Raw genomic sequence first — 21,840 nt, forward strand, 5'->3', positions numbered from 1 at the left:
CATTCTGCACCTAAACGAATAATGGGCTGCTAATCTAAATTCGATGTAATATGGAACATAGTAACTATTTCTTCATTGGCGTAAAATACTTGCAAATAATAGAGAATGTATGGTAAAACAGGATTGGAAGTAGACGCTATTTAGTGGCGCATTGAGAACAAGCATTCATATCATTATCAACATAAGCTTAAAACAATATCCGAACTGAAGATACGTTGCTGGTTTTAAAAATGCTGTTGCTTTTTGACATTGTTTTGTGAAACGCCATTTTATTAAGTCCCTATTGGATTTCACATTGGAATTTATCATCTAAAATACGATAGAATAGTAGGAAATGGAAAGACTCCGTAATCTGTTCACAACAGAAGTGAGATTCAATCCAAAAACACTTTGCTTCAGACAGCCTTTATTTGAAGAAGGAGTTACACGAGAACATCGAGTACAGTTTTTTTCTATTGTGCACATATTTAAGTGCGTTCTGTACTCATTAATTATTGACATAGCCTGGACTGCGAGTTTATACAGTATATAAAATAAACGTACCCAGGAAAATGGCAGCTGAGTTACGGAAAGTATGCAGAATGGTATCCCTGCGCCCATTAAATAGTGCAACTAGTTGTTGCATTCCTCGCAATGATGAATTCCTGAGATAGTACACATTTTGCATTGCTGCATCTCTGTTTCCAGTTTAAATGAGTTTCTGTTGAGTTGTCCGAGTCAAAGCACTCTTTGCTGGTGGGAAATGAACTGAACTGAACCCAATGCCAGCTGTACATGTCGCCGTCGCCGCCGGGGACCAGAGTGGAAAAAAAACCCTTCCCGCTGCTGTTCCAAGGGAAACGGGAGTTAAAATGGCGCGAGAGACGGACTGGTTTTTGATTTCTCGTTGAATTGAAGGGAGAGTGAGGCGGTGTATTTTTGCTGCCTGTCTACTGGACGGAGTGAGTAGTTTGTGAGGGTCTGGACAGGCGGAGTGGGCTGGCTGGCCAGAGAGCAGCAGCTTTGTTTCTGCAGCCCGGGCACATTCGGGTGACAGAGGCTTTAGTTCAAAAACAACAACAAGGCTAGTTATTGGAGAAAGGGTTGTTGATTTTTGCCTAAAGTTATGTTGGCGCCAACAGCCTGCTCTCTCTCTCTCTCAGCCTCAGCAGTAGAAATCTACTTGTTTTTTCCAGACAGTCACGGGGCAGCCAATCGGATCCTCGTGCTCTAGCGCAAAGTTTTGGGGCAATCTGTAGGAAGACTGGAGTCTCTTTGGATTTCAATGATACTGTAGTGTCACTGCCGAGTGATCCAAACAACTGATCAATAATTCATCTTCATTCGTGCGAGTTTGTTTTCAATGGGTGATATAAAGTGTGAAATTGCTGTGGTGCACCGCATGTTTAACATCAAAGTAAATATTCTTCTATGTCGCAGAGTTTCAAGGTCAATGATCGAGCAAATAAAGTGGTGGAAACAAACATCAGCGGAAAGTTTGCAAAACTATGTAGAATTTCGATCGCAGTTAAACCTCAACTGCCCTAAGTTTCTCATCTTATTTTTCTTCGAAATTATTTTGTGCTACACACACATTTGAAACATTGGGGGAAACCTTGAGGATTTGGAACGGAAGGATATTAGATTACAGTTCGGCCTCCGGCGTAAATCTGTTAAGATTTTTAGACAGGTTTAGGAAACGCCTTCAGAACACATTAAAATGTCTTGTAAATATCTGATGCCTAAAGATTAGACAACAATAATGTTATCAAGCTCTTCGAATGATGTGCCATCCTTGTTTTAAAAAAAAGGTTAAAAGCAAAATATTGCGGATGCTGGAAATCTGAAACAAAATCAGAAAATTCTGAAAAAACTCAGCAGGTTTAATCGCATCTGTGGAGAGAAAAACACAGTTAACATTTCGAGTCCATATGACTCTTCAGAGCTAAAGAGAAGTAAAAATGTAATGAAATTTATACTGTTTAAGGGGGGTGGAGCAGGTGAAGCTGGATAGAAGGCCCGTGGATAGGTGGAGGCAAAAGAGAGATTGCCAGAGATATCATGGAAAAAAGGACAAAAGGGTGTTAATGATAGTGATACTGGCTAAAGGAGATGCTGATGGTGGCACTAAGGTCAGAAAGCAGAATATGATAATGGCAGACAGGGGTAAGAACTCTGGAAAGAACAACATGAACAAGTGAGAGATGGCCCTTGTGGGGGTGGAGTGGGGTGAGGGGACAGTGGTGAGACAAAAGATTGAAAGTAGGATAAAAGGGGATAAAACAATGAATAAAAATAAATTTAAATAAAAATAAGTAGATAAAAAATAAAAATTAAGAAATGAGAATGAACATTGAAAAAAGGGGGTGAGGATGGACGAGAGAGTTCATGGTCTGAAGTTGTTGAACTCAGTGTTAAGTCTGGAAGGTTGTAAAGTGCCTAATCAGAAGATGAGGTGCTGTTTCTCCAGTTTGTGTTGGGCTTCACTGGAACATTGCAGCAGGCCAAAGACGGACATGTGAGCATGAGAGCAGGATAGGGTGTTGAAATGGCAAGCAACAGGAAGGTCTGAGTCATGCTTGCAGACAGACCGAAGGTGTTCCGCAAAGCAGTCACCCAGTCTGCGTTTTGTCTCTCCAATGGAGAGGAGACTGCATTGGGAGCAGCGAATGCAGTAGACTAAATTGAAGGAGATGCAAATGAAGCGCTGCTTCACCTGAAAGGAGTGTTTGGGACCTTGGACAGTGAGGAGGGAGGAGATAAAGGGACAGGTGTTGCACCTTCTGCGATTGCATGGGAAGGTGCAATGGGAGGGAGATGAGGTATTGGGGGTGATGGAGGAGTGGACCAGGGTGTCCCGGAGGGAACAGTCCCTTTGGAATGCCAATGGGGGAGGGGGTGTGAAGGGAAGATATGTTTGGTGGTGGCATCATGCTGGAGTTGGTGGAAATGGTGGAGGATGATCCTTTGAATGCAGAGGCTGGTGGGGTGAAAAGTGAGGACAAGGGGGACCCTATCATGGTTCTGGGAGGGAGAGGAAGATGTGAGGGCAGAGGCATGAGAGATGGGTCGGACACGGTTGAGGGCCTTGCCAACCACAGTGGGTGGGAAACCTCGGTGAAGGAAGAAGGATACGTAAGCAACGTACAGATGTCAGCAATTATAGACCAGTCAGTTTAACTTCAGTGGTGGGCAAGATTCTAGAAACAGTTATTCGGCATAGAATTAGTGGTCACATGGAAAAATATGCATTGATAAGGAAGAGCCAGCGTGGATTTCTAAAGGGGAAATTGTGTTTAACTAACTTGCTGGAGTTTTTTTGAAGAGGTAACAGAAAAGGTCTAAGACGGTAATGCTATTGATGTGGTGTACATGGACTTTCAAAAGGCATTTGATACAGTGCCACACAGCAGACTTGTAAGAAAAGTTATTGCTCATGGAATAAAAGAGACAGTAGCAACGTGAATACAAAATTGACTGAAAAATAGGAAGCAGAGAGTAGTGGTCAATGGATGTTTTTCAGGCTGAAGGAACGTTTGTAGTGGAGTTCCCCAGCGGTCGGTATTGGGACTCTTGCTTTTCCTGATATATATTAATGATCTAGATCTTGTTGTGCAGTAGACAATTGCAAAGTTTTCAGATGATATGAAGCTTGGGAGTGTTGTAAACTGCGAGAAGGACAGTGCAGAACTTCAAAGACAAGTTGGTGGAGTGGGCAGATAGGTGGCAGATGAAGTTCAATGTGGAGAAGTGTGAAGTGATGCATTTTGGTAGGAAGAACATGGACAGAAAATATAAAATAAGGGATGAAATTTTGAAGGGGGTGCAGGAGCAGAGAAACCTGGGTGTATATGTGCATAGATCATTGAAGGTGGCAGGACAGATGGAGAGAGCAGTTAATAAAGCATATAGTATCCTGGGCTTTATTATTAGGGGCATAGGGTACAAGTGCAATGAGGTTATGCTGAATTTAAAGAAGACACTCGTTAGACCTCAGCTGGAGTATTGTGTACAGTTCTGGGTGCCACATTGTAGGAAGGATGTGAACACATTGGAGAGTATGCAGAAGAGGTTTACAAGAATGGTTCCGGGGATGAGAAACTTCAGTTATGAAGATAGATTGGAGAGGTTGGGACTGTTCTCTTTGGAGAGCAGAAGGCTAAGAGGAGATTTGATAGAGATGTTCAAAGTCACGAGGGGGATGGACAGAGTAGATAGGGAGAAGATGTTCCCACTCGTAAAAGGATCAAGAATGAGAGGGCATAGATTTAAAGTGATTTGCAAAAGAAGCAAATGTGATGTGAGAAAAAACTTTTTCACACAACGAATGGTTCGGGTCTGGAATGCACTGCCTGGAAGAGATGCAGGTTCAATCAAGGCATTCAAGAGGGCATTAGATGATTATTTGTATAGAAACAATGTGCAGAGGTATGGGGGAAAAGGCAGGGCAATGGCACTAGGTCATAATGCTCATTTGGAGAGCCAGTGCAGACACAATGGGCCAAATGGCCTCCTTTCGTGCCGTTAAAATTCTGTGATTCTGTGAAACACTAGGATAAAAATTGAATTCATTAAATGTATTCATGATTGGATTAGGGGTACTTATTCTATTTTAGATAATTTTTGATGACTGATGACATACACAACATTTACAATCACAGAATGCCATGTCATTACTACATATTGAAGAATTAAATTTTATTTTGATGAATGTGATGTATATTGATTATTTCCCATGACTGGGCTGAATATGCGTGGCTTATTAGTAGTTGCTTATTTCTGAAATCGATACTCTGATATTATGTGATTAATGTGTCCCCATCCAATGCAAATAGCCTTTTAAAATGACCTCCATCATACACATTCTATTTCATTTTTAATCCTTCAGGCAACTCAGTGGTAGAACTGCAACACAGTGCCCAAGTAGTCACTCTTCACTTGTGAACTCATCCAGTGAATGTTGAAAAGTTATTGGTCAATGAGAGAAAGGAAATATAGTTATGCTAAAATCTGCCCTTCTTTGCCACCTACATATATAAATAAGAAATGTGTCTTGCTCCTTTTCTCTTTATCAGTTCAGGAATAATGTGGCTTCTTAAACACTATCTTACACTTACCTTTCCTCTCATTTGTCACTTGAAGATTGCTGCTTTTTGAAAAAATAATGATTTTTTTTACTGTTTCACTTTTCATAAACCAATAGGCTTCTACAATGTACATTTATAAGCCCAAATTATCACCAAATATGCCAAATCATTTCCATGTCTAACACTTTGCTGTGGCAATTTTAAATCAATGACTCTTCAAACTCTCCAGTCACAGGATTTAGTCTTTCACTATTGACTCTGTCAAAACCCTTCATAATTTTCCTAACTCCTGTTAAATCTCCTCTTGGCCTTTTCTGCTCCAGCAGCAATAGTCCCACTTATCCTTATCAATATAGTTTCTCATCTCTCCTGGCCAATATTTATCCCTTAACTAATATAATGAAAAAAGTTCATCTGGTCATTATTTTATTGTTGTTTGTGGGACCATATACGCTGTGTGCAAATTGAGTGGCAGGTTTCCCTCAATAATGACAACATGGATTTATATAGTGCCTTTAACATAATAAAATGTCCCAAGGTGCTTCACCTGAGTGTTATCAAGCAACATTTTGACACTGAACCACATAAGGAGATGTTGGCACAAATAAGCAAAGCCTTGGTCAAAGAAGTAGATTTTAAGGAGCAGCTTAAACAAGGAAAGAGAGTCGGGGAGGTTTAGGGAGGGAATTCCAGAGGTTGGGGACTTGCCAGCTGAAGGCATGGTGACATGATGAAGTGATTAAAATCCAGGATGCTCAGAGGCTAGATGGTTGGAGTCAGTGGCTAGGGAATGGAAAACATGAGTGAATCATTTCAAAAGTACTTCATTAACTGCAAAGCATTTTGAGATTGTGAAAAGCATTATTCAAATGCAAGCTTTGTTTTCCCTCCTTATAAAACAGTACAGTACAGAATGATTTCCTAGTACAAATTACTTGTTATCTTTTTCTCTCGAAGTCTATCCTTGTATCAAACATAAGGTACAACTTTTTTGATGGTTTTATCTACCTCTACTTGTATTTTCATGGAGTTACGTATTTGAATTTCTGTACCTCTCTGTTCATTGACATTGTTCAGCTTTTTTCCATTTAATGCATATGGTAATTCCTTTTTCTTCTCCCAAAATTCATTGTCTTGCAAACATCCAACTTAAATTGCATTTACTATTTGCTTATCCATTCTGCTAACTCTCTATGTCTTTCTAAAATTCTTTACAGACTCCCTCACTGTTTTTCAAACTCCAAACTTTCGTCTTCAGGAAGGTTTGTATTTTATTGGTTCTGAAGCACTTTGCGATGTCTTAAGAACAAAAAAAGATGCTATATAATTGCAAATTTATCCATCTCTCTCATACTGTTGACTCTCAAGTCCAAATCCTTTATAGAGATGTGTGTCTATAGATATCCATTCTTGTATAATCGAGCAAAAGTGAACCTCATATTAAAACTTAGGGCAAAGTTTTCCCAACCCTTCTCCATGTGCCCAAACCTTTTATTTCATGTCATTCAATCGAACTCTTATTCAGCTGATGTTCAAATAACTGGTCTATAGTTACACAATTAATCATTATCTTCCATCCTGCACAGTTCATTACATTTGTTACTCACCTGATCCTGGCACCATTTTCATATCGAAGGACATTTGAAAAATTTGATCAGACCCAGTGCTATCTCCTCTTGGTTAGTGCGTCAGCAATGTTAATCATAATCTTTCAAAGTTCTCTTGATTCACGAGTGTTCCTTTATATTTGAAAGATGTGCATATCACTCCGGTATTTAAGAAAGATGAGAGAGAAAAACTAGGGAATTATAGACCACTTAGCCTAAATTCTGTTGTTGGAAAACTACTAATGTCTATAATTAAGGATAGGTTGATGGAACATCTTGGAAATTTTCAGCTGATCATGAACAAGGACACCCAGGTCTCTTTGGAAATCAACACTTCCCAATCTCTCTGAAGTATCATACGGACTCGAAACATTAACTCTGTTTCTCTCTCCACAGATACTGCCAGGCCTGCTGAGTTTTTCCAGCATTTTCTGTTCTTATTTCAGATTTCCAGCATCTGCAATATTTTGCTATTAACTTCCCAATATCTCACTATTTAAGAAATAATCTGCATTTCTGTTTCTCGTACCAAAATGGATAACTTCATATTTTTCCACCTTATATTCTATGACATGTTCAAACCACTCACTTAGCCTGTCTAAATCCCCTTGAAGCTGCTATGCCTTCTCCTCACAACTCCTATTTCCACCTAGTTTTGTGTCATCAGCAAATTTGGGAATATTACATTTGGACCCTACATCCAAATTATTGATATAGATTGTGAATAGCTGGGGCCAAGCACTGATCCTTGCAGTACCCCATTAGTCATACCCTGCCAACCTGAGAATGACCCATTTATTCCTGCTCTCTGTTTTTTGTCCATTAGCAATTCTCAATCGATGCCAGTATATTACCCCAGTCCCATGTACTCTAATTTTGTTTACTACCTCCTTGTGTGGGACGTGATTGAAAGCCTTCTGAAAATCCAAGTACGCCACATCTACTGGTTTCCCCTTAACTTCCCAGCTAGCTTCATCCTCAAAACTCCTAACAGGTTTGTCAAACATGATTTCTCTTTCATAAATTCATGTTGACTCTGTCCAATCTCGCCATTATTTTCTAAGCGCCCATTTATCACATCCTTTTTCATTGATTCTTGCATTTTCCCTTCTACTGATATCAAGTTAACGTGTCTGTAGTTCCCCATTTTCTCTCCTCCTTCTTTCATAAATAGTGGGGTTACGTTTGCTACCTTTCAATCTTCAAGAACCATTTTAGAATCCAAACAATTTTGGAAGATGACCATCACTGCATCCACCATCTCTACAGCCACCTCTTACGACTGTCTGGGATGTAGATCAACAGGCCCAGGAGATTTGTCAGCTTTCATTCCCATTAATTCCTCCTGCGCTACTTCTTTTATCAATACTAATTACTTTCAAAGTAATATTTATGTTATTTTAATTATATGTGCTTCCAGAAAACATTTGATTAAAGACCCTCACAAGGGATCGTTAGCGAAAGCTGAAGTTCATGGGCCAGAATTTTACATTTGTCGGGTGGGCTCAACGGGAGTGGGCAGGGGCAGTCGGGATCCCGACCAAGTAAGGCCCGCCCAGCGTAAGACGCAAAAGCGGCAACAGTGATATGGGGCGGGCGGGGGCGGGGACGGGAGCTCAATGTCCACTGAGTCCATTGGCGATCCAGCAGCCAACTCAAAAGCAGCCACGGCAGCCATGCAAAGGCTGCCAGTGACTCAGAGAAACCTCGGCATGGAGCACTTAAGTGCTGAACACGGCAGGCGAGAGGGCAGGCTGGCGGGGCAGTTGGCCCCGTATTTTTCCGATGAATGTCTCACTGCTTCCTGGAGGAGGCAGCAGCACGCAGAGATATACTTGTCCCCAGGGACAGGAGGAGGAGGCCCCCCCACCACACCAAAAATGCCTGGGAGGTGGCATCCAGGGTCACAATCGGCTGAGCCCTGTGAGGTATTCCTCAGGTGGAGTTGGCCAGGCTGTAATGGCAATGCAGGTACAGGGTGGACTAATCAATGCTCCTCTGTCCTTTCAGGAGAAGACATCCCATAACAATGCCGAGAGGTTGTGGACTGACAGAGGACTGCCCCACCTTCTAATCATGAGTAGATACGAGCAGGAGGCCCTGGAGCTGGAGAGGTGCCATGCGCCTAGGTCAACCGGCCGCGGTGAGGTTGGGGTGCTACAGGGAGGTAAGAGTGCAGTGCACTGAGGTCACAATGTCTGTCATAAGAACCATTCTGCTATTGTTTCTATATTGATGTGAGCCTTGAACATGGAATCCTCATTGATAATGGAAAGATGAGGGCACCCTGATCAGGTGCCAGGCATGCACAGTAACAGTGTAACTACTTCAACTAATGACATGTATTTGTTCTTCCTTTCAGGGTCACCAGAAGCCCATCAGGGTGAGGAGCCTGAAGGCCCACCTCTGACCCCAGAGGACAGCGACCATAGAAATGCACCTGCGTCACACCCTCTTAGCCAGGCAGGCACCAGCGTAGATACCAGCACCTCGGTGGGCATTAGATCAGTGGATAGTATCTCGGTGCACAGTGGTGAGGGCACTTCACACTCACTTCAGGTGCAGGTGGAGGCAGAGAGTGCCAGGGCACCGGTGAGGCAGAGAGTGCCAGGGCACCGGCAGTCGGAGGACTGCTGGGGACCAGGAACATGCTCAGTCGGTGGCTGATGATGTTGCTCTGGAATCATCCCTAAGGCAGCAGATGCTGGAAGTCCAGCAGGACATGAGGGAGGATCTGGCGGAGATACGTGAGGGAATGTGTGCCATGGTGTCCGTTGTGGAGGAGTCCATGCGGAGCATGAGTGATGCAATGACCCCGGCCAAGCGCACTGCCTCCTCCATGGAAACAGCGGTGACTCCCGTGGAGAGGCTCCTCCAGGAGCTGAATCAGAGGTTCCTGGGGATGCGCTTGGACCTGCAAGCCCTCACACCGGCAATGACCTCAGGTGGTCACTGTCAATGTGGGAGATAGATTGGGCACCTAGTAGACCAGCTAAGTGCCCACCCATAAATGGTGAGCAGGGAGGTCTAAAGCAACCTGACGTTGGCGCACGAGCTGCTTGTTGTCTCTGTGGGCTCCTGTCAGGGCGTTCTGGATGATGGCAGCAGCTCCTCCGCTCCTCTGCCAGTGACCGTGGAATCTGATGAGGCTGCAGCAACTGGAGAGATGCCAACCATGGCACTGGCCGCTCCCTCCCAGGTGGGGCCAGCACAGGTTCCGTGGGCCTGGGGACACCCGCCAAAGTCGTCAAAGCCAACAGGACAGCAGAGTAAGCAGGCTGTCTCCAATGCCGGTGCCAGCGCGGGGGGAGCACCAAGACATCGCACCCGCAAGCAAAAACTTAAAGCACCTTAAGCACAACATGGGCTTATCACTGGTGATATTTTTTCCCCACTTTTAAGTTAATTATTATTAGGTGTGATGGAGGAACACCTTTCAATTTAATTTGTATTATGTATGCCAGGCACCACACCATTAAATGTGTTTGTGTTCAACAAGCCTCTGGGTGCTTCATTAGTTCTGCAGGTACAGGGTAACCCATGATGTTATAAGTGACTTGTTTGTCATTGAACTTTATTGAAATGGCACATAGTGCATGTTGTTCATCAAGCAAATGTTCCTGTCAAGTATCGAATATGGAGCCTGCAGCTCTGGCATGTGGTGGTGGTTCTTCTTTGGTAGGCTAGCTGAAGGAGCGTTGGATCAAAGCCTCCCCGGTATCCCTGCCCCCCTGGAGGTTGCCGAGATCAGCATCTATATCTATCCCCTCAGCGTTCTCCTGAGCGTGCTCGTCCTCGGACTCACTACTGGACTCATTGTCTGCTGCCAGAGCAGTTGCGTCAACATCTTCTTCCTCCAGTTCGCCCCTTTCCAGTGCCAGATTGTGGAGAGCACAGCATGCAACCACTATCAGTGACACACAATCTGAGGGGTATTGCAGTGCGCCTCCTGAACGGACCAGGCATTGGAAGTGCATATTGAGAGGACCTATAGCTTTCTCTACCATTGCCCTTGTGGAGGCATGGCTCCTATTGGACCACTGCTCAGCCTCTGTTCTTGGATGGCGGAGAGGCAACATGAGCCACCTTTTGAGGGGATAGCCCTTGTCGTCCAGCAGCCATCCATCCAGCAGGACTAGAGCACTGAAGAGCCTCGGCACCTGGGAGTGTCTCAGGATGTAAGCGTCATGGGAGCTGCCTGGGTACCTTGCACAGACTTGCAGAATCTGGATCCTATCTGCACATTCATGGAGTGGAATCCCTTCCTGTTGATGAAGGCACCCGGCTCACCCTCTGGCGCCTTGATGGCCACTTGTGCAGTTGATTGCACCCTGGATGCGGGGGAACCCAGCAATCGCTGCAAAGCCTGTGGCTCGCTTTGCCTGGCTGGCCTCATCCGTGCAGTAATGAATGAAAGCCAATGCACGCCTGAACAGAGCGTCTGTCACCAGCTTGACACAACTGTGGACAACTCATTGGGAGACTCCACAAAAATCACCCACCGGCCCCTGGGAAGGGCTGGAGGCACAGAAGTTGAGGGCCACTGTGACCTTCAGCACCACTGGCATGGGGTGTCCACCCACACTGTTGGAGCTGACCTCAGGGCCAATCATCTGATAGATGGAAGATGGAGTTCATTGTCTCCTTTGAGAGGCGGAGCCTCCTTCAGCATTGCACATCAGACACATTGAGGTAGCTGCATCGCCGCCTGTAAACCCTGGCAGTAGGATAGTGGTGTCTTCTGCAGCCCCTTCCACCTTGCACTTCCTGTAGGCCCTGCGCCCCTTGTGCCTGCACCTGTCCTCCCACAGGTCGCTCCCCTGGAGGCTGAAAATGGACACTTGGCCTCCTCCCCCTTCTGGCCCTCTCTTCCTCCTCAGAGAGGTGCCTCCAGCGGAGACAACAATCCCCATTCCGAGGGTAAGGGAAGGCTGTCTGATAGCTGGAAGGCCCAAGTGGTATGACTCCTCCAGAGTCCTGAACTGAAGGCTGTTATTTCTGTCAAAACAGCTCTGAAGTGAAATGAAGTTGTCCTGTTCGCACAAGCAAGCAGCAGCAACATAATAAGCTAAGGTACAAACAAGTCACATTAGCAAGCCCACTCACCCCTCTTATCCCGCCCATGGATGAGGTTTTTGAAAATGTGGCCTATCCGCCTGCCACGTTTCAGAACCATTGGTGTCTCCAATAGTCCCCCGGAGGATTCAGACCGTGTGGATCCTTCCAGGTGTCAGAAAGCCTTCCATTACCTGGCAACGTCTTGAAAATCGCACGGGCTGCGTAAAATCACAAACAATTGGTGCCTCAAGGGCCTTAACTGGCCCATTAATTAATGCCGGGCATGCCTCCTTTCGAAATATCGCGACGGTGCATGGTGACATCGGGATGCACGTCCAACGTCATCGCGCATCATTTTACTGCGCATCCTCATCGCGCGCCTGCACGCTGAATGTAAAATTCTGACCATGGAATTGAAAGCGAATTATTGGCTTAGAAACTTGCTGAGCAGCAGGAGTCAGAGAGTATGGAATTGGTATAGGTACTGAAATAGGCAGGATGTGACTACTGGTCTGTAAGGATCTGTGTTGAAGTCTCATTTTTTCACCATATTTATTAATGAGTTAGATGATGAAGCAGAAAACCACATATCCAATTGATAGATTAAATGGGTGGACAAAACTGTGACAAATGGATTTCAATGTAGGTAAATGTGAGGTCATTTACTTTGGACCTAAAACAGGGTATTTTCTAAATGGTGCAAAATTAGAAACAGTGGAGATTCAAAGATCCTAAGGGACCTGAAGGTCCAGGTACATAAATCATTAAAATGGCACGAACAGGTACAGAAAACAGTCAGAGGGACTAAGAGAATGTTAGTCTTTATATCTAGAGGACTAGATTACAAGGGGCAGAAGTTATGCTTCAGCAATACAAAAGACTAGTTCGATTACCCTGGAATACTATGAGCAGTTTTGGGCACCATATTTTAAGAAGGATATTGCAGTGTAGATTTGCCAGCATGATACCTGGATTCCATGAGTCAAATTATGAGAAGAAATTCTCAACCTAGGATTGTATACCCTAGAATTTACAAGGCTAAGAAGTGATTTGATTGACGTTTTCAAAAAAGTAAGGGAACAGATAAGATAGATACAGAGAAATAATTTCCATTGATTAGGATTAGGGGTCTCAGTCTAAATATTAGAGCTAGATCTTTCCAGAGTGAAATTTGGAAACACTTCTATACACAAAGGGTGGTAAAAGTTTGCAACTCTTCTACAAATTGCAGTTCATGCTAGATAAATTGTAAATTTTAAAATGTCAGAGGGTATATAGAATGAGGCCGCAAATCAGCCCTGATCCCATGGAGTAGGCCCGAGAGGCTAAATGATCTGTCCTATTTTCCTCTGATTTCCTTCAAATTGGATGGTTTTGGAATGTACTGTAAATTTTGGACATACCAGTAAGCTGAAAAGATAAATGTGCTTTGTGTTATAGACACCACAAAAAGCTCAGTGATCGTTATTGGCTAAGTGTTACCATGGTTACAGCTGGAACTTGCTGCTGCTTATAGGACACAGCTGTTTTACTTTTCACCCCCAGCTGCCAATGGCTTGAGCAATAATAGTTCCAATTGGATTATCTTGTATGTATGCTATGAAAACTTACAAACATGCATGTTTAAGAAATAAGGTGGAGGTCACAGTCACTCATTAATTGTGAGAACTAGCTTGACTTGAAAGTCTTGGACAAAACATGGTGAATGTCTGGACTTAAGACTATTGATGATCTGCAACCAGGCTAAAAAAACACCATTCAGTCATTGTGAAATTGAGTTGGACTTCCAGTATAGAGTAGCTTCTTGTATTTCTAGATTAGAAATGGGTCTAATTCTAATCGTTATTCGTCTCATTTTTGATATTTTGTGGCATAACTTATGCCAAGCATCACTTTTGATTCACAGTACAACTTGTAAACAAACAATTTTGAGCAAATTCTTTGAATATCTAGCCATTTACTAGCCTGTTGGGGATCAGCAGGGACCCTAATTTTGTTCTGACTTTATTGCTAAAGCTATGGACAGAAAGAATTTCACCCTTGTGTTGTGGTACATAACTCTAGTTGCCAATGCTGGCATGTTCCAGATGCTGAACACGATTGCGTTCAGGCATTGTGCTAGTCCGAATTTCCAGCTGATTTCAATAAGTATCACTAATTTACCAGATTACAGAAAGACTTAAGCAGAGGAATTCTTCTCATTCATATTCAATGGTATGGTGAGGTGTCAGCTGTGGCTCAGTTCATAGCACCCTCGCCTTTGAATCAGAGGGTTGTGGGTTCATGTCCCACTCCCAGAAACCAAGAACTGTGATTGTACTCGAAAGAGTTGCAATCTGTGACTGTTGATAACTCGAAAGAGTTTCAATGGTATGGTGAAAGTAGCCATACTGGACAACCTGTTATATTGTTAAAAGTATTTTTAACCAAAAACTGTTATGCATTGAATTACCTCATTGACCATATTAATAAGTCCTTTTATTGTTATTACAGCATTCCTGTATGATGGAGTTGTAGGATGTGTGTACACTCATTATTTGACGAGACATCACAGACTGTTTCACAGATTTCTTAACTGATGGATTAAGAGTTCTAAACTGAACCCTAGAACAGTAACACTGACAACTTGCATTTCTATATAGCACTCCTCGAAGCATGACAAAATGCCTCAAGGCACTTTATAGAGCAACGGGGAAGTGCTCACTGAAAAAGAGGAAACATCAAGTTAGATATGAGGGTCAAAATTATCATTGAAGAGATTTTAGAAGACATTTTTTTAAAGTTGGGAAAAAGGAGGGGAGGATCTTTAGTGGCAGGTACCTGAGTTTAAGTGGTGCAGCAGAGAAAATAGGGAATGAGAAGCAAGCTGATGTCAGAACAGCAAGGGATGTGAATGGAAATGTATGGCTATAGGAAGCTGCTTTGATAGGATAGGACATCATTATTTAAAAATCAGGTCAATGATCTTAAACATTAATCTAATGAGGTCTGGAAAAGTCACTGGAACATGTCAAAGATAGGAATGGGAATATGCAGATGAGGCAGTGGGCTATGGCATAAGTTATTACTTTTTTGGAGAACTTGGGCCACAAGTTGGTAAATGTTCAGATTAGGCTTTTGGTAGCAATTGGGAGAGTTAGAGGGAAAGGAGGTGTATGGATTTCAGTGGTGAATGAATTTGGTTTTGGAAATGGATGAGATGCTGGGAAAGAAGTTCAGCTCGTTGTTAAACAGTATGTCAAGGCTCTGCATCAGACTAGGTTATTGTCTGCCTCACTGTACATAAATTTAAAAGGAAGGGCGATGATTTCAACAATAATTCAATGTTTAAAATTAGTATGGGGAAGAAAATTAGGGTTTTGAAGGGGGTAAAAAAGCAGCTACATAACTTGTAATCTTTAACAGCCAAATTTTCAGAGTTCAAATGTTATTTCTTGTTTGTTGTTTTGATATCATTTTGCCTCAGTTGTATTATTGGTCTAAAATTCAATAAGTCTGTATTATATATTTTATGCCTCGGCTGTTGGGTTTGCATAATAGGAAGTGTGCAGTGTGTGCCCAGCCATTTAAATTAATGTTTGAAATTTTTGATGTGTTCATCACTTTACTTTTAAAAATCTGCTGATATGTTGAAGAGAAACTGGCCAAATAAGAATCTGCTGGAGACTGCATTTAGTGAAAGGAACCATTGGAAACTGGTACTACTCTTGCATCTGCAATTATCTGGATAGATGTAACTTCACTACTTAAATTAGGTGTATGTAATTAATCTGATATCGGCATGCAGTAATTAGCCATTCTGTTGCTGGCTTAAAGTGAGCATAGATTTTACACCCGTCCATGATTTGGGTCACAGATATATGGCCTATGGCCCCAATTTTAGCAATCTGACCCTCAAATTGATTCTGTTCTATTTGTGCTTATATACTATACTTGGGGGTTTGATGATCTGAAGAGGGCTGTACTTGGAGCTTTTATCTCATTGTAGGATAAATCTTAAATAAACACACTTTGACCTGTCAGTAGAAGCGACTTGAGATATACAGATTAGTGAATTTAAATTTTGCCTGGCCCCTAAAATTTCAATGTTAAGATATCCACCCCATGAAGACCACTGCACAGCTTTTCTGTACTTACTACAGTATATCAGCAGATATCTTTTGAATAGGATAACTGTTAATTGTTTGAATTAGTACAAAATTAGTAATACACAGACTTGCGGATAACTGTATGCTGCTGATAACTGCATGCTGCTGATTTATTTTTGCTACCAGGTGGTTCCAGCCAGATGTAAGGAAACCACAAAAACACCCAGCAGCATTGAAACTTTTTGATGCTATAAATGAGTAGAAATTACTGCAAAATGCTATTTTAATGTGCTTTGCAACCCTCTGTCTTTGGTCAGCAACGAAAACAAATATAGCCATTGAACATTGTTATGGCATAATATAGTTAACTGTTTTGATAAAACCATGCCGAATCTAAACTACAAAATTATTTTCAATTTAATTTCAAATCCCAAATAAAAATTTCCCTTTTTTGTGTTTGTTTTAAAAAAAAGCTTGATGTGGGCATCACTGGCCCATTTGCGGTGGCTGTAGGGGCAAAAGGTGCAATCAGAGTTATTCTTTATCTTGTTCCGGAATAAGAAGTATTTCTCCAAATAATCAACATTTCACATTTAATTTAGGGGTCTATTACCAGGCATAAATTATGGATTTATAATAAAAAGGATTATTACATCTGTGAAAAATATCTTTATTAGAGAATAAGAACCTGTGTTAAACTAATGTCTAGTTTGGGCTTTGAATTCTGTTTCGGCCTTGTAGATGATTTGATGTTCATGGATGATACATTTTACCACATTGGCCTGTAAAGATACTGGGCCTTTTGTTTGGACCGCTGCTAAAAGGAAAGTTTAAACTTATTATGTTAATTAGCAAGAAATTGACACACTTTACTGTAATGGAATTAAAAAGGTTAGGAAATTATCCCCATCTACGCTATTAGTTCCTCAACTCCTTCCTGGTATAAGACATTCAAATATGCAGACGTGACAAACAGTTCAAGTCTTTAAAAAATAAAGAGAATCATTCTACATTTTTAGAATCCATTTCTTATACAGCTTTATGATTAATAGAACTTTAATATAAAATAATCCCTTGTAAATCTTCATGATGTGATCTGTACAATGGCAAGAACTTCCAATTCTTCCCAGAGTTCCTATCTGTAATCAGAATGGAAGCTTAAAGGAGCATTCCCCTGACTTAATCCAAGAGCCTATTCAAATTTGCTAATCCCTGATTAATAACATAGCACCAGATATATTGTATACCATGCAGATAAGTGAATGTTCACATCTCATTCAGTTTCTCATGCTTATTAATACACTGACTATGCATAATTAGTTAACACCTAAAACAAAGCTTCTGTCCTGACTGATTTCCAGAACAATCAATTTGACATGGGTCCTGTCAACAATCTTGAAATTGTCTAAGGAAAAGATAACTTCTCAAAGTTATCAAAGGCCTCAGCCTTTGCAATTGTCCAACAGGTTTATTGTTCTTTCAGCCCACCCCACCCCCACTAGGTCTATCTGTACCTTGTTTGTCCTGCTTTCTACTCTTAATTAGCACATTCCTTTAGATAATATCACCACCTTCAACACCTCTTTGTCCTTTTGTCTGTGACATCTTTTGGTTATCTCCATCTATTACTGGCTTCTTGTCCCAACCAACCCCCCCCCCCACACCCCCCAAACCAGCTTATATTTCACCCCTTTCCTATTTTTACTTAGTTCTGTTGAAGGGTCATGAGGACTCGAAACGTCAACTGTGCTCTTCTCCGCCGATGCTGCTAGACCTGCTGAGTTTTTCCAGGTATTTCTGTTTCTGTTTTTGTTTTGAAGTTTTACTACAGTTGTACAGAGTATTGATGAGACCACATCTAGAATACTATATACAGTTTTGGTCCTCTTATTTGAAAAAGGATGTAATTTTTTTAATTAGTTCATGGGGTGTGGGCTTCACTGGCTGGGCCAGCATTTATTTCCCATTTCAACTTGCCCTTGAGAAGATGGTGGTGAGCTGCCTTCTTGAACCGCTGCAGTCCATGTTGTGTTGGTACACCCACAGTGTTGTTAGGAAGAGAGTTCGAGGATTTTGACCCAGCGACAGTGAAGGAACGGTAGTATATTTCCAAGTCAGGATGCTGAGAGACTTGGAGGGGAACTTCCAGGTGGTGGTGCTCCCATCTGTTTGCTGCCTTTGTCCTTCTAGATGGTAGTGGCCTTGGGTTTTGAAGATGCTGTCTAAGAAGCCTTGCTGAATTCCTGAAGTGCACCTTGTAGATGATACACACTGTTGCTACTGTGCGTTGGTGGTGGAGGGAGTGAATGTTTGTGGATGTGGTGCCAACCAAGCGTGCTGCTTTTTCCTGGATGGTGTCAAGCTTCTTGAATGTCATGGGAGCCGCACTCATCCAGGCAAGTGGGGAATATTCAATCACACTCCTGACTTGTGCCTGGTAGATGGTGGACAGGCTTTGGGGAGTCAGGAGGTGAGTTACTCATCACACGATTCCTAGCCTCTGGCCTGCTCTTGTAGCCACAGTATTTATATGGCTAGTCCAGTTCAGTTTCTGGTGAATGGTAACCTCCAGGATGTTCATAGTGAGGGATTCAGTGATGGGAATGCCACTGAATGTCAAGGGGTGATGGTTAGGTGCTCTCTTGTTGGAAATGGTCATTGCCTGGCACCTGTGTGACGCAAATGTTACTTGCCACTTATCAGCTCAAGCCTGGATATTATCCAGGTCTTGTTGCATTTGGACATGGACTACTTCAGTTCCTGAGGAGTCGCGAATGGTGCTGAACTCTGTGCAATCATCAGCGAACATCTTCAATTCTGACCTTATGATGGAAGGAAGGTCATTGATGAAGCAGCTGAAGATGGTTGGGCCTAGGACACTACCCTGAGGAACTCCTGCAGTGATGTCCTGGAGCTGAGATCACTGACCTCCAACAACCACAACCACCTTCCTTTGTGCTAGGTATGACTCCAACCAGTGGAGAGTTTTCCCCCTGATTTCCATAGACTCTAGTTTTGCTAAGGCTCCTTGATGCCACACTCGGTCAAATGCGGCCTTGATGTCAAAGACAGTCACTCTCACCTCACCTCGGAAGTTCAGCTGTTTGCATTAGTAGCAGTTCAGGGAAGGTTTACTCGGCTGATTCCTGGGGTTATCTTATAAGGAAAGGTGGACAGGTTGGGCCTGTATCCACTGGAGTTTGGAGGATTGAGGGTGATCTTAAAAGATCCCGAGGAGACTTGACGGGGTGGCAGGGGGCGGTGGGAGGGCAGCTGAGAGAATGTTTCCCCTTATGGGAGAACTAGTGGACACAGTTTAAAAATATAGGGTCTCCCATTTAAGCCGGAGATGAGGAGATTTTTTTTCTCCGAAGATCATTAGCCTGTGAAATTCTCTTCCTCAGAGAGCAATGGAGGCAGGATCATTTAATAATTTTAAGGCTGAGTTAGATAGATTCTTGATTAACAAGAAAGTCAAAGGTCATAGGAGGTAGACAGGAAAGTACAATTAAGGCCACAATCAGACCAGCCATGATCTTATCAAATATCAGAACAGGCTTGAGGGGCCAAATGGCCTACTCCTAATTCATATGTTCGTTTGAATGTATGTAACTTCTATATTTAGCTCTAAGTATGTCAGGACTGCTGAGATTAAAGTCCAGACATTTCCTTAGTTGTCAGAGGATGTAAACTCTACTTTCATGCATCTATTTCTTTTAAAAGTTCAGTTAAAATACATAATTTTGATAAAAGCTTGTTAATCGATGCACTAAAAATAGCATGCAGAGTAACCTGAATCCACTTATAAAGTGTCCAAGAAGCAAGGAGGAGAATAAAGTTTCAGTGTCTAGTTTGCACTAAGGCAGGCTATATCCTTGCTGAAATCTTTGGAATGCATGAAAGCATGCCGGAACAAATGAGCTGCCCTGGGTGTACCATTTGGTAAAATTATATCTTTCTTCTTTCTGTCTTTTCCCCAAACATTGTTGTGGGCCTACAACTGGTAATTTGAACCTAAGGAATGAAGTTAAACAACAAAGTAGAAGTGGATTCCCAAGAAAATAGTGTGAGTCAAAGGTGGAAAAGGAAATCCCCCAAAATCTGAAGCAAATTCTAAAGTGTTTTTCATAAAACGAAAGGCCCGAATTTTACCCTTGGCGGGTGCACACAATCGGCGGGCCTGGGAGCTGCCAGGAAATGGGCCCGCCTGTGATCGGCCCCTGACCACGATTTCACGCTGGTGGGCCAATTAAGGCCCACCCAGCATGAAACGCGGCTCCTCACTGGTCAGGAAGGGCTGAGCGGAACCTGGTGCCAATCAGTCTCCGGGTCCAATGGTGACTCAGTGGTCTGTTTAAAAACGGCATAGGCAGCCCTTGGAAGGCTGCCACAGAAGAACATCTGTTCGGCGTTAGCAAAGTGATGAAGTTGAGTGCGGCTGGAGAAGCCAGGGGGGAGGGCAGGTTGGGTGGGCACTCGGCCCCCCGCTTTTCGGATGAATATCTCGTGGTCCTCCTGGAGGAGGTGGCTGCCAGGAGGGATACCCTTGTCCCCAGAGATGGGAGGAGGAGGCCACTGCACCTCTCAAAGAGGGCATGGGAGGAGCTGGCAGCGCTGGTTACTAGCAATGATGTGGTGCAGTGCACATGGGTGCAGTGCTGGAATGGGTTCAATGACCTGCTGTGCTCAGGAAGGGTGAGTACCGTGTTGGCATGGGTCAGTGTGCAGAGGTGTTAAGGTGTGGCATCCTCCTGTGGACCTCAGGGGTGCTAGAATCTGAGTCCTAACTGTTAATGATGCCGGAGCTAGCTAAGGGGTTGAGCCCTGGCTGCTTGGACTGAGTGCCTTGCACTCATGGATGTGCCCTGCAAGGTGTTCCTCAGCTGGGGTTGGCCAGACTGCAGTGGTGTTGCAGGTAGACAGTGGACTAATCAATGCTCCTCTGTCCTTTCAGAAGGCAAGCCATAAACAATTGGAGAGGTCACGTACAGGTGGAACCTGCTGCTGCTCACCAAGTTAGAGCAGGACACCCTTGAGCAGGAGAGCCGGCACGCTCCATGTGCAAAAACAGAAATACCTGGAAAAACTCAGCAGGTCTGGCAGCATCGATGCTGCCAGACCTGCTGAGTTTTTCCAGGTATTTCTGTTTTTGTTTTGGATTTCCAGCATCCGCAGTTTTTTGTTTTTACGCTCCATGTGCAACTGGGCATGGAGAGGCGGGGATATCAGGCGAAGGTAAAAGCACAGTGCACAGCGGTGAGAGTTTTGGATTGTGCAACCATTCTAATGTAGTTTCTTCGTTGAAGGGAGCCTTAAACCCAGAGTTCCCATTGATCATTAAAAGACGATGGCACTGTGATGCAGATCTCCATGGTCTCACCAGGGTGCCTGGTATGCACAGTGACAGTGTGATGACTTTAACTAATGACATGTCCTTGTTTACCCTTTTAGATTCACCAGCACACAGTCGCTCTCTGGACCCCGAAGGGCCACCCCTGACACTGGAGGACCACTGGGCTTCATTTGCACCTGCATCACACTCACTCTCCGAACCAGGCACTGGCGCAGATACCAGCATCTTGGTGGGCATTAGGTGAGCAGCTAGACCGTCACTGCACATTGGTGAGGGCACTTCACGCTCGCTGGAGGTGCAGGCGGAGGCAGAGAGTGCCCAGGGCGCCGGCAGTCGGAGGATTGATGGCAACCAGGATGACGCTCACTCGAAGGCTGATGATGAGCCTCTGGAGTCGTCCATTAGGCAGCAGATGCTGGATGTCCAGTGAGATGTGCAGGAGGATCTGACAGAGATCCATGAGGGTCTGCATGCCATGGTCTCCGTTGTGGAGGAGTCTATGCGGAGCATGAGCACTGCGTTGACTGTCATGGCCAAGTGCACTGTTTCCTCCATTGGGAGAGTGGTGACTCTCATGGAGAGGCAGCTCCAGGGACAGAATGAGGGGTTCCTGTGGTAGCGCTCGGACCTGCAAGCTCTCACACAGGCAATGACCTCAGGTGGTCAGT

General features: G+C 43.6%; 1 protein-coding gene across 1 annotated transcript in view; it reads left to right on the plus strand.

Moving 5' to 3' along the window:
• Positions 1-495: 495 nt before the first annotated feature.
• The window catches only part of znf518b (zinc finger protein 518B), a 38,789-nt gene continuing 17,444 nt past the window's right edge, over positions 496-21,840 (plus strand). Inside the window, exon 1 of the mRNA XM_078554151.1 lies at positions 496-941. The gene's annotated coding sequence lies outside the window, so the exon portion shown is untranslated. The remainder of the gene's footprint in view (positions 942-21,840) is intronic.

This window comes from Cetorhinus maximus, chromosome 1 (assembly GCF_964194155.1).
Source record: "Cetorhinus maximus chromosome 1, sCetMax3.hap1.1, whole genome shotgun sequence".
NCBI lineage: Eukaryota > Metazoa > Chordata > Chondrichthyes > Lamniformes > Cetorhinidae > Cetorhinus > Cetorhinus maximus.